The following is a 13,837-nucleotide window of genomic DNA, read 5'->3' as shown; positions in this document are numbered from 1 at the left end:
AGAATAGAAAAAGAGGTTTATACATAAAGCTATGAAGTTGTATTGTGTGTTGTTTGCTTTTCTTTTAAAGTATTCTCCATATTATTTTCAAACCTGTCCTTATCTGTGTGTCACTGACCCTGTTCTCTGTGAATCTTTTAAAAATGCTTCTGTGACCAAACTTAAAAAATCAAAATAAACAACCCCACCATTCTAAGCAAGCCTTGTATCATATAATCATAATGAAGGAAAATAAATTCTCATATTGGCCACTCCATTTTGTTGTATCTTCTTGAGACTGGTTATTTCATTGATTAGAATTCTTGAGTATGTCAGTTGCTTTTCTTTATAGTGTTATTGTCCAAATTATTCTGTTCATTCTATATCTTTTTATACAAGTCTTCACTGGTTTCTCTGAAACCATCCCTTTTTAAATTGTTAAGCAACAATATTTGTTATTTTCTCATACCATAATTGTTTAACCATTCTTTAATTGGGGGATATCCACTTAATTTCTAAGGGCTTTTTAGACTATTACAAAAAGAGTTGCTACAAATTTTAATGTACACAAAGGAATTTGACCTGTTTCTTTGAGCTTTTTTAGGGGGGCGGGGAGTTGTTATAGGTCTAGTAGTGATACAGCTTTATCACAATTTAGTGATTTTGGGGGTATAGTTCCAATTAGCTTTTCAGAATGACTGGATTAATTAATAGCTCCACCATCAGTACATTAATGTGCTAGTCTTCCTGCCACCTTTTCGAAATTTGGCATTTTAAATTTTTTTTGTCATTCATGCCAATATTATGGATGTTGCTTTATTTTGCTTTTCTCAATATATTGTTATTGGTATATTTTTTTCTGATCGTTAACAATTTGGATTTTGCTTATTCAGGGGCAGTTAGGTGGCACAGTGAATAGAGCACTGGAGGACTTGAGTTCAAATCCAGCCTCAGACACTTACCTAAAAAAATTACCTATTCATTTTCTTTGACTCTAACTTTTAGGGAAGGAGTCTTGTTCTTATTTTAATCAATTCCTTATCCTGCAAATTGAGAGCTTTATAAGAGAATCTTGCTACAAAAATTTTCTTTCCCCCTTGGTTGTTTCCATTTCAGTTTTTTAACTTTGGTTTTTTTAAAGCAAAAACAACTTTTCAATTTTACATAATCTAAATTATCAATTTTTTCTTCTAATCTTCGATATCCTTGTCATAAACAAAATAGTAGAGCACATTCAGTTTATTCTTATTTAGTCAAGAATATCCTTATTTTTGTAATACTCCTTGCTTAACTCACCCCTTAGTTTCATTTGATCAGATGTTCTTTTTGAGGGAGGGAGAAGAGGAATGGGAAAAGTTTTTTTTTTTTTTGAAAAGCACTTTCAGTTTCAAATCATTGGAAATTCTTCCCTTGAATGTCTTCCTTTTGGGGGGGGTAGTTATAAGGTAATGTAATTAAGTGACTTGCCCAAGGTCACTAGGTAATTATGAAGTATCTGAGGCTGGATTTGAACTCAGGTTCTCCTGATTCCAGGGCCATATCCACTGCCCCTCATTTTAAATTTGAGATTTATTATTCCCTTCTTCTAGGGATACCATATGTCTAGGAAAGTGGTATAGATATAACCACATCATTCCCCTGCTCAAATTTTATCACTTTTCTGTAGCCTCTAGGAAAATTTCTTAGTCTTATTGTCAAGACCCTTTTACAGTTGGACTCAACCCAATTTTTTTTAGGTTTTTTTTTTTTGCAAGGCCAATGGGGTTAAGTGGCTTGCCCAAGGCCACACAGCTAGGCAATTATTAAGTGTCTGAGACCGGATTTGAACCCAGGTACTCCTGACTCCAAGGCTGGTCCTTTATTCACTACGCCACCTACCTGCCCCTCAATCCAATTTTTAAAGTCTTATTTCTCATGGATCCCATTTACATAACTTTTATGTTGTAGCTTAATTGGCATACTGTTAACCTGCATTAAAGCTGGAAGGGGAATTCAGAGTTCTTATGATCCAGCCTCCTTAATTTATGAGTAAACCAAGACTCAGAAAGGTAAAATAACCTGTCCAGTATTACAAAGGCAATCAGTGGCAGAACTGGATTTTATATCCTGGCACTCTACTTCAAATCAAATGCTTTTGTCATTTTATTTTATTGTGTTTACTTCCCTCTCTAAAGATTCTTAAGATATTTACTGAGTACTTATTATGTTTAAGTAACTGTGCTATGGACAAGGAACCATGTAATAGAACATAAAATAGAAGACAGAAGTTTAGAAGTGTCACTATAATATGTGTGTGTGTGTATATGTGTGTGTATGTGTATATATATATATATATATATATATATATATAAAATATAAGACAATATAAATGTCATAAAAACCAAACAAAATACTCATCAAATCATATTTTATTCAGGGAGGTTTTATAAACATCGTGAGGAAGATAGCATTCAAGATGGCCTTTTTCTCATTCCAGTTCTCATGTACATTCAATTTCATGTACATCAGAAATAAATCACATAATCCAGGTTAGCTTAAGTAGGTGAAAGATTAGTGAGACATGATTTTGGATGGGTAGAATGAGGCCAGGTTATGGAGGACTTTGCATATCAATCTAAAGTTTGAACTTGATTTGATAAACAGTGAGGAACCACTGACAGTTGGGTTTTTTTTTTTGGAAGGAGGCTATTGTTAGAGCTGTGTTTAAAAAAATTATCTATTATTTATAAATAGAATAAATTGGAAGTTAGAGATAATAGTTAAGTCAAGTGAGCAGGAAGGAAGAGCTGAGGAAATGGAAACAAAAAAGATGAAACTGTATTTACCCTGCAGATGTGCTTGTCATAGAAACTCATATGATATTGAGAGTGGGAATTTGCATAGGTAAGTTGTTTCTATGTTAGCTCATTATCCTTAAATTTCCCTCTTTATAAGATTTCCTTTATTTCTACACTTTGTTTTTTTTCCTTACTCACTTCCTTGCCTCCTTCTCTCCCTAGAACCTACTAATGATCTACTAGTCTTAATAGCTGATTTTGCCTTTTCCCTTTGGACTTTTATTTACTTCTTGGCTTATCTCTTTCTTGTTTGTTAACTATTCCAGACCTTGATTCTATGTATTTTCTGTGAAGGAGTAGTGCTTAAGGAGTGGATAACTTTATAGCTTAGATATACCCATACTTGAAATTATGGTTACAGGAATTCCTCCTCTCAGAACAAGACAGGGTTGGGTTTATGGTCTTCTATCCAGCTGGATATTTCCATCTACTAGGCCAAGCCATACTTGATAACAAATAGTCTACCTGGACTGACTTTATATAAATATATATATATACACACACATATATATAGTTCGTGGAGGTACTATGACAAATATTCAGACAAGGCCATTGAAAATTTGCATATTGAGTTTAATTGTTAGAAATGATGAAATATTACTGGTCCTTTTGAATCCTTAATAGGGATCTTGAATGCAATATGATTGCTTTGATTTTTTTTCTTTCTCAGTGAAGTTTGACCAAGCTAATGAGTTTGATAAATGTAGCCACAGCTCTCAAGATTTTGTCTGAACTGTATATGAATGAAGTGATACCTTTGTTTCTGCTTCTGGGGATTTCTTTTTATACCTTTAACTCCTAGAATACTGGAACCATTGATATAAGGAAGGAAGGTCATGACCCTGAATGACCTTTATCTGATCAGAAAGAAAGGTTGCCTTGATTTAAAGAATGATTTGTATCGGGCAGCTGGTTAAAAGATCACAAATCCTACTTTTGACATCCTGTTGATCATGGAAATGTTGGGTCATCTTTTAAGAGCATATTACCTAAATATGAAACAAAAACATATCAGTTTGACTAGAATGAATTAGAATTTCCATGCTATTTTAGAAGAGACAAGGGTTAAGGCAGGAATTCTGAAAGATGTAGAGATCAAAAGATCTGAGTGATGGCCAATAGCATAAAAATCATTTGATGCTCTCTGGTATTTCGAGGATATTATAGTAGCTTTACTTGGGATTTTTTCTGTATGACTGTTCTGCTCAGGAATTGCCCAAAATTTTCTAATAACTTCTAGCAATTAATTACCAAAAGCTGTCAAACTTTATAGTTTCATTGGATTGGATAGTTCAGGGGAGAGGAAGATATTAAAAAATTTTATACCTCTTCACAGCATCTCACTTAGTGATACATACATAATAGAAATTTAATAAATATTAATATGTAGCTTCTGGAACTGACTGATCTTATTGATTCTTTTGGAGTCTCTTTTATGATTTTGAACCACTCTTACCTGGGACACATAATGGAAATTATTTATCTATTACATAAAAATAATATCAATGGTAGGTTACACTGTTTATCAATTTAAATATAAATCAAATTATCAGGGAATTAAGTCTCCAGAATAAAGATAACTAGAAAGTTTTCTGCCTAATAAATATTTTTGCTTATTTAATTAATTTCTTTGATATATGATTGTTTCTTTTTAAAATTTTATTTAAGGCAAAGGGGTTAAGTGACTTACCCAAGGTCACACAGCTAAGCAATCAATTATTAAGTGTCTGAGGCTGGATTTGAACTCAGGTCCCTTTGACTCCAGAGCTACTGTTCCACCTAGCTGCCCCTGATCGGTTCCTTAATAAAGTACCATTTTAGAGAAGAGAGATGGACAATTGAAGAATTCTGTTATGTGCTTTAGAATGGACAGGAATAGGAAATGCTATTTTATGGCTTTTTTTTTACTTTGAGGTCATCGTATTTTAAAATTGTTTTTGATTTTTTTCTTTAATTAGAAAATGTAAGTAAAAATACTTATTTCAGCCTTCAAGATGATAGACCTTGCAACATTATGTATACATGGTACATTGTTCCTTTACTGAGAGGAAGTATTTAACATTTGTTATTACATTTTATCTAAATTTTGTTGACTTAATTTACATAATTGTAGGTATTTTATCTATTCTCTAGGTGCTGTTTTCTTTGTTCATATAAACTTTGTTTCTTTTAATTTATTATTCATTATTCCTTTTGCCATTGTTCAAAATATTTCAGAATATTGATGATGCAGATTGTTATTCTGCATTTGATGGGATTTTAGTTTGTTTCATTTTATTTGCTATTATAGAAAGTGTTGCTACTTGTGTATGTATGCTCTGAAGTTTGACAAAACATTTCTTGGTGAATTTAAACTTGTGGTTTCTTTCATTTGTATCTTGGGTATTCTCTCACTCAGTAATTTGCCCTCTTTCCAATAATTTTGGTCAATTTACGTATATAATCTTTCAGAATCTTGTATTCAGATTTCAATTTTCATTTTTTTCTAGAAGTCCCCCCCTTGTACTCTATTTTCAAGCTCATTTTCTTTGATTTTATGTATATAGTCAATTTTTACATCTTTTAGATCTTTAGATTTTTAGATTTCAGCTGCTCTTCTTGCCAGAGAGAGTCTGGTTTTAGAGAGATTCTCTATCATTTGCCATGCATACTCTGTTTTTTGGTCTTCTGGGTTTATTTTTAGAGCTCTCAGGTTCTATTCTCGTTTCCATCTTTATTCCTTTTGATTTTCTAATTGTTCTTTTGAAACTTTCTTGGCAGTTCTTTTATATCTGAGGAGTCTTACAGATTTTATTGCAGTGTTTTCCCTTTGGGATTTTCAAGTTGATGTTTTTTCATTTTTGTAATATTTGTTAATTGCATAGACTCTCTTGTTAAATTTTTTTAAAATCATTCTCTCTTGCTTGGTTTTCTATGATAAATTCTTTCCAGATTCTTTCCTGGTTTAAAAAAATGCTTTGTTCTTTGCCCCATTTCTTGCCATTTTGTGATGTTGGAGAAAAATGACAATTAGCTATCACCTCAAATTAGCCAATTTACTAGAAACCCCCTGCCTTTCCCTAATTTTTTTCTTTAATTTATTTGTTGTATTTATAGCTATATGAAGGGTACTGAGGTAAGGGGCTGACGTATGTCAACCTTTTCACTTAGCTTTCTTATCAGAAACCTGTCTGCTTCTTTGTTGTATTGGAACAGACATGAGTGTCACTCCTAAACCACAACTTGTTATCTCCAATTTATATTATGAAGGCTGGATAAATTCATGAAGATCTACCCATTAAAATATGAGGAGATAGAAGTTAGATTGTGAGAAATTGTTAGTTTTTATTTTGTCATAGGGGAAGTTGGTCTTAGATATAAACTCTCTTATTTAGTTTAAGTCTGTGAGAACAATGTTTTAAGTAACCTTACTATCTTGTATACCTTCATACCATTGCATGGTGCCACCCCCACTCCCCACCCTGGAGAGCAAACACAAATGCTTTCTCTAAATATATTGTTCTATGCTGAGAGAACTCAGCAGATATGGTATCCAAATAGCAGCTCTGAGTGAAAAAAGGCTGGCAAGTGAAGGCCAGCTTATTGAAGTTGGAGCTGAATACACATTTTACTGGAGTGGCCACAGTGAAGGGGAACATCATGAAGCCTGGGGTAGGTTTTGCAATCAAAACCAGTCTAGTCAACATTCTTGAATGTCTATAAAAAAGAATGAATGGAAGGCTCATGACAATGATATTGCCACTTCCAGGAAAATGCTGCTACTATCATTAATGACTATGTTCCCACCTTGATGAACACTGATGAAATTAAAGAAAAATTTTATATAGACCTGGAGATTCTTATCATCAATGTACCAAAAGAGGACAAGTTTATAATTCTGGGTGATTTTAATGCTAGATAGGCTTCTAGATTACTAGATATGGCAGGGAGTCCTTGGGAAGAATGGAGTTGGAAATAGCATTGACTACTTTCCACTGAATACATAGGCATCTCATGACTTTCTCATCACAAACACTGTCTTCCATTTACCTAAATGCAATAAAACTTCTGGATGCAGCACCTTCATAGCAAACATTGGCATCTATTAGACTATGTGATTGAAAAGAGAAGAGACAGACTGGATGTGAGAGTGACTGACAAAGGCAATTTGTGGTGCAGAGTGCTGCACTGATCACAGACTCATCCTCTCTAAGCTCAATATTCACATTCAAACAAAGCTGTGGCCCTAAGGCAAATAACTACTAGAAGAATTAATGTCAAGAAATTAGAGAGTCTCTGAGGGAAACATTTGCTGACTTGGGAAAACTGAGTCAACACACAATTGGCAAAATGGTGGAGTAGAAAAAGAAAGGGCAGCTTTCTGAGGTTTTTCAGATCACTGCATTTGCTCATCTGGGCCAGAACATTCACAAACACCAAGACTGGTTTGGAAAATTATGGGGAAATACAGAAACTGCTAAATGAAAAAATGAGATCTCCACAGAGTTTACCAGCAGGATAGTTCATCTATTTCTAAGAAGGCAGCATTTAATGCCATCAAAAGTACTGTAGTACATGCAGATCTTAGAGAGATGTAGTACTCTTGGCTCAGTAAGAAGGCAGATGAAATTCACATTTTGTACAGACAGTAATAAATCAAAATGCTTTTATGATACCCTGAAGGCTATTTATGGGCCAAAGACATGGTGCATCTCAACTACTCAGTGCTGATGGATCCACCATCTCTTAGAGAGAGAGATGGGCTGAACACTTCTGTAGTGTTCTTTTTTTTTTGCAAGGCAATGGGGTTAAGTGACTTGCCCAGGGCCACACAGCTAGGTAATTATTAAGTGTCTGAGACCGGATTTGAACTCAGGTTCTCCTGACTCCAGGGCCGGTGCTCTATCCACTGCACCTCTCAGTTGCCCCTGTGTTCTTTTTGTTAGAAATATTTCATTTATTTTGAGTTTTAAAATTTTTCCCCCACTCTTTTTTTTTGTTAGGTTTTTACAAGGCAAATGGGGTTAAGTGGCTTGCCCAGGTCCACACAGCTAGCTAATTATTGTCTGAGACCGGATTTGAACCCAGGTACTCCTGACTCCCGGGCTGGTGCTTTATTCACTATGCCACCTAGCCGCCCCTTCCCCCACTCTTACTCCCCCCCCCCACAGAATGCATTCTGTTAGTCTTTACATTGTTTCCATGGTATACACTGATCTCAGCTGAATGTGATGAGAGAGAAATCATATCCTTAAGGAAAAATAATAAAGTATAGCAAAATTACATAATATGATAATGAGGTGTTTTTTTTTTCTAAATTGAAGGTAATAGTCTTTGGTCTTTGTTCAAACTTCACAATTCTTTCTCTGGATTTCTGTAGTGTTCTTAACGACCAACGTCAATCAATCAATGCAGAAGTCATTGATTGCTTACCTCAAGTTGAAGTCAGTCTGTCCCCAACTGAAATTCCAACTGAGAAAGAGGTTTTGCATGCCATTAGGCTCTTTTTAGGTGACAAAGACCTGGTATTGATTCTATTCCAGCTGAGATCTTCAAGGTGGGGGTTCCCTGCTCATCCAAAAATTGACTAAAATTTTCCAGGTTATATGGTATGAAGAGGTTATCCCCCAAGAATTCAAGTATGTCTCCATTATCCATTTCTATAAACATAAAGGGAATAGATTGTCCTGTCACAATGACAGGAGTATTTCTCTTTTAGTCATTGCAGGTAAGATTCTTGACAAGAGTCTTTCTCAATAAGCCGATCCTTCACCTGGAAGATGGTCACCTCCCAGAGAGCCAATGTGCCTTCAGCAAAGGTTGAAGAATAGTATATAGTTATTGCTGCTTGATAACTCCAGGAAAAATGCCAGGAAGAGAACAGAAATCTGTAGATCTGACCAAGGTTTTTGATACCATCTGTTGTGAGGGTTTATGGAAAATTATATCAAAATTTGGTTGCCCAGAGAAGTTTCATCAGTATCGTACATCAGTTCCATGACAGCATGCATGCTTGAGTTCTGGATAGTGGACGGGACTCTCTAGTTTTCCCAATCACTAAGTATGTGTCCTTGCTTACCAAGTTTTTATCATGATGTTTTCAGCCATGTTATCAAATGCCTCCACTGAGGTTGAATATGGTCTCAAGGTCAGCTACCACACTGACAGCAAATTCCTCAACTTGAAAAGATTACAAGCAAAGACCAAAGTGGAGGGAGTGTTGGTGCATGGTCTTCCTGTTTGCAGGTGATTGTATACTCAGTGCAACCTCTGAAGCAGATGCAACAAAGCATGGATCGATTCTCTGCTGCTTGTGCTAATTTTGATCTAACAATTAACATCAAGAAAACACAGTTGCTCCATCAGTCAGCACCAAGTACCATCCATATGTGGAACTATCAATTACAGCAAATGGAGAGGTTTTTAGTACTATGGACAAGTTCACTTACCTTGGCAATGTCCTTTCATATTGACAACGAGGCAGATACTCACATTGCCAGAGGTAGCTTAGTATTTGGGAGACTCTGAAATAAAGTGTGGGAGAGAAAAGGTATTATGACTATCAAACTGAAGGTCTATAGCGCTGTTGTGCTGACCTCATTGCTATATGCCTGTGAAACCTGGACAGTCTACCAACATCATGTCAGGAAACTGAATCGCTTCCATTTAAATTGTCTTAGAAAGATTCTGTAGATCACCTGACAGGAGAAGATAACAGACACTGAGGTCCTTTCTCGAACTAAACTCAAACTAAAATTCCAACATTACTGTAGTGAATGCATCTACCATGGGCTGGACATGTTGTTAAACTTGCCCAAAAAACTATTTTATGGGGGTGGCTAGGTGGCGTAGTGGATAAAGCACCAGCTTTGGAGTCAGGAGTACCTGGGTTCAAATCCAGTCTCAGACACTTAATAATTACCTAGCTGTGTGGCCTTGGGCAAGCCACTTAACCCCATTTGCCTTGCAAAAACCTAAAAAACAAAACAAAACAAAAAAACAAACAAAAAACTATTTTATGGAGAACTCATATAGGGCAAGCTATCACAAGAAGTGATACTGAGATACCCTGAAGGTCTCATTGAAGAGCTTTAGGATTGATTATACAACATGGGGCCTGAAATTTGAAAAAATTATGTATTACATAAAGTTTTTGAACTCAAGTTTTATTTATCATAAAATTCATACAACTTCTCATCACTGTCAAAACTCCCATCCATTACCTTGTCCTTATCTGTGTTTGATGATGAATCACTGTCTTAGGAGTGATTCTTGACAGCTATCTTGTCTGTGCCCTGGTCTGTGTTTGACCACAAGCATTCCCTGGGCAAGTCTGGTGCATGTTTAGTCCATTCCATTTCATGCTGAGCCATCTTTGTGGACACAGGAATTCCAATTCCTCTCTACTCTTTAATCCATCTCTTCAGTTCCTTCTCTAGATCAGGCTATTTTGCTGACTTGGCTCTCAAGGTGTTTTCAGTAGGGCTTCTTTTTCCTGTAGCCAGTCTAGGATTATTTTCTCAGTTGGAGGACCAAACTTAACTTTAGTAGCATGATTTCCATTCACTTCTACTAAATGGATCCCTTTTAACTTGAATTCAGCACTGTTTGAAAATCTTTTCTGAGCCATTTCTGGGCAGAATGTGGCAAAATATAACCTAATAGACCAGTAACAAATGTGAAACAATAAGCACAAAGACAAATGAAAAAGCAGACAATACAAATTAAAAAAATCTAGAACCACTATATAAGATGCTCCCAGTTTTTAGACCTTAAATTTTCCAAAAAAAGGATGTGTCTTGAACATGGAGAAATATGATATGTTATGGTTTTCCTTTGAGCAGCTTTAATTCTGCCTTCCTTATAGAGCACAGCACCCAGGTAAGAAATGAATGAAAGCCTGGACTAGGATAATGGTTTTATAAGTTGAAAGAAGGGTTTAAATTTAAGAGATCCTGGGCAAGATATGGTGATTAAAAATATATATATATATATATATATATATATATATATATATATATATATATATGTGAGATGAATAGAGAGTAAAGAGTTAAGGATAATGCTGTGACTATGTACGTGGGAGCTTGGAAAAATGGTAGTGTCTTTATCTAAAATAGAGAAGATGAGTTTTGGGGGGGGGTTTGTTTTTGCTGTTCTGAAACTTTTAAATTTTTTTTAGTAATATATCCCCCTTGTTAAAAACAATTTTAAATATTTCTTTTTAAAGTTTTTAAGTTCTAAGATCTATCTCTTCTCCCTTTCTCTTCCCTATAGGTTTTTATTTGGTTTTTGTTTTTTGGCAAGGCAGTGGGGTTAAGTGGCATGCCAAAGGTTACACAGTTAGGTAATTATTGCATGTCTGAGACCAGATTTCAACTTGGGTCCTCCTGATTCCAGGGCCTGACTCTATCTACTGTGCTACCCAGCTGCCCTTGATATGGATTATACATGTACAATTAGCAAACTTGAACCAAAAGGGAGGGAGGGAGGAAGGAAGAGAGGCAGGAAAGATAAAAAGGAAGGAAGGAAGAATACTTTGTTATTCATTCAGATGCCTTGAGATGTTTCTCTGAAAGGTGGATGGCATTTTTCATCATGAAGCCTTTAGGACTGTCTTGGATGATTGTATTGTTGAGAAAAGTTAAATCATTCACAGTTGATCGTTGTCCAATATTGCAGTTACTGTGTACAGTATTCTCCTGGTTAGGCTTACTTCATTTTGTGAAGTTCATGTAAGTTTTGCTGAAAGCATCTTGCTCATCTTTTCTTATGGTACAATAATGTCCTACTTCAGTCATATACCACAACTCATTCAGCTACTTTCCAATGCGTTTGTAGAAACAGATTTTTTTTCCTTTTAAAAAAAATCTGAGATACAGATTTAGTAGTGGTATTGCTGGATCAAAGTGTGTGCACAGTATTATAACCCTTTGGGCATAGTTCCAAATTAGAGTATTGGGTTTTGAAAGAAAAGAGAATTCTCATTTGTACGTGTTAAATATTTGTTGTTTCAGGGTTCATTTTGAACTGTCAATTAAACAGTTGTGATGTGGATTTGGAATCCAGGAGAGTTCTTGGACTCTGGATATATAAAGCTGTGAATCATCTGTGTAGAATGATAGTTGAATCCATGGTCACTAGCAGTAAAGAGAGAGCAGAAGGCCCAGGTATATCCTCTTCTAGGAGAACAGGATATGGATGATATTTCAGCAGAAGGAGACTGAGTAGCAGGGAGGTGAGCAAGAGTGTTAGAAAAATAGGCACATAAACTGCAACTGTCCAACAAAAGAAAAAATTTAAATTATTGCACATCTGTAACTTCTTGTTTAGTGAGCTATCTACACTTAAATATGCCCACATTGTCCTTATTTTCTGGCTTCTTGGTGAATACCTTTATTATATGTATAATATAAATTCAAAATAATGCTGTCTTTAAATGGTTTTAGTCACTGTATTTTGGTCTTTCCCCCCCCCTTTGCCCACAGACCTTCCCACATTTTCCACCTCTTTATACCGTCACCTTTTTTTAAAAAGAGATTTCATTTATTTTGAGTTTTACAATTTTCCCCCCATTCTTGCTTCCTTCCCCCCATGCCCCACAGAAGGCATTCTCTTAGTCTTTACATTGTTTCCATGGTATACATTGATCTAAGTTGAATGTGATGATAGAGAAATCATATCCTTAAGGAATAAAAATAAAGTATAAGAGATAGCAAAATTATGTAATAAGATAATGTTTTTTTTCTGAAATGAAGGTAATAGTCTTTGGTCTTTGTTCAAACTCCACAATCCTTTCTCTGGATACAGATGGTATTCTCCATTGCAAATAGCCCCAAATTGTCTAATTGTTGCACCGACCATCACCTTTTTTGATGTGATATATAATTTTAAGGTTGAAATAATTTTGGATACTATTCTGTAGCAATCTTTTTACTTATCAAAAACGTGTTTTCTCTTGCTGGAATTCTAGTCTCTGACTATGGGAGAACAGAAAAAACTGTTCTCTCTGACCTTTTTTTTACTTTGAGATATCAGTTTAACCTTTAGGGTTGGTGGTTCCCATTTATGAAAGTGAAGTAACAGATTTTTTATAAAGGAAACAATCACTTTACCAATTTAGTAAATGTTTCTTAAATGCTTTTAAAAATACATTTTTATAGGCTGCTTTTATTTTTTATATCACTTACACTTCCCAAAATATCCCTTGCCCTGTTCCCTTCCAGAGAACCATTCTTTATAACAAAGTAAAAAAGAAGGGGAAAAAGTTCAGTATAACCATTTGATATAATGAAAAAGTCGGACAACTGTGAAGTTCTTCCCCATCCATACTTTTCATCTCTGTAAAGAAGCTGGAAGAAAGTGCCTTTTTATGTGATTTTTGAGGAAAATTTTTTTAGTTTTGTTAATAGGGTAGTTGGACAGAATATACAGAGAAACCTATATTGGGAATCTGAGGACTTGGGTTACAGTTTCAGTTGTTATCTGATATCCTGTGTGATGGAGACATTTAATTTTTTTTGCCTCAGTTTCCCATGAGCAAAATGAGAATGGTAATGTTTCCTCATACTATTCTTGCCAAAATAGCTAGATTTAATGAAATATGTAAGTACTTTACTTAATAGTAATAGCTGATGTTTATATGGCACTTGCTCTATAAACACTATGCTAATTGTTTGACAAATATTATTTTTGTACTCAGAGCAACCCTGGGGAGTGCTAGTTATTGTCTCATTTTACAGATGAGGAAATTGAGGCAAACAAGATAGTAGAAATGTTTATTAAAGATATTTAATAGTGGTGGATATTCCCTTTTTTCCCCCTTAGGTGTGTCCATGCTAATGAAAAGTTAATCGAAAGTAGTTTTGTTGATGTGTGTTACAAGGAAAGTTACTCATGAATACTTCTGGATGAAGAACACATTGGAGATTCCTGCTTAAGGTAAGGTATTTAAAGAATATAATTCATTTTTGATTCCTGAGCATCTCCCATACCTAGATTTAATTTATATAGGCTTTAAAATTGAGGACTTCATATTTTAG

General features: G+C 35.0%; 1 protein-coding gene across 10 annotated transcripts in view; it reads left to right on the top strand.

Annotated features, from left to right (window-relative positions):
- The window catches only part of NCOA1 (nuclear receptor coactivator 1), a 216,921-nt gene that overhangs the window by 17,989 nt on the left and 185,095 nt on the right, over nucleotides 1–13,837 (top strand). For 9 of the 10 annotated variants that reach the window (XM_074209970.1, XM_074209969.1, XM_074209972.1 and 6 more), the window contains exon 2: nucleotides 13,623–13,736. The gene's annotated coding sequence lies outside the window, so the exon portion shown is untranslated. Of the gene's footprint in view, nucleotides 1–10,883; nucleotides 13,737–13,837 lie in introns of those variants that run through there. The other variant, XM_074209968.1, reaches the window with a different exon arrangement.

The sequence above is a fragment of the Macrotis lagotis genome, chromosome 1, assembly GCF_037893015.1.
Source record: "Macrotis lagotis isolate mMagLag1 chromosome 1, bilby.v1.9.chrom.fasta, whole genome shotgun sequence".
Taxonomy (NCBI): Eukaryota; Metazoa; Chordata; class Mammalia; order Peramelemorphia; family Peramelidae; genus Macrotis; species Macrotis lagotis.
The sequence above is the reverse complement of the archived record's forward strand: the minus strand, read 5'-3'. Positions and strand labels throughout refer to the sequence as shown.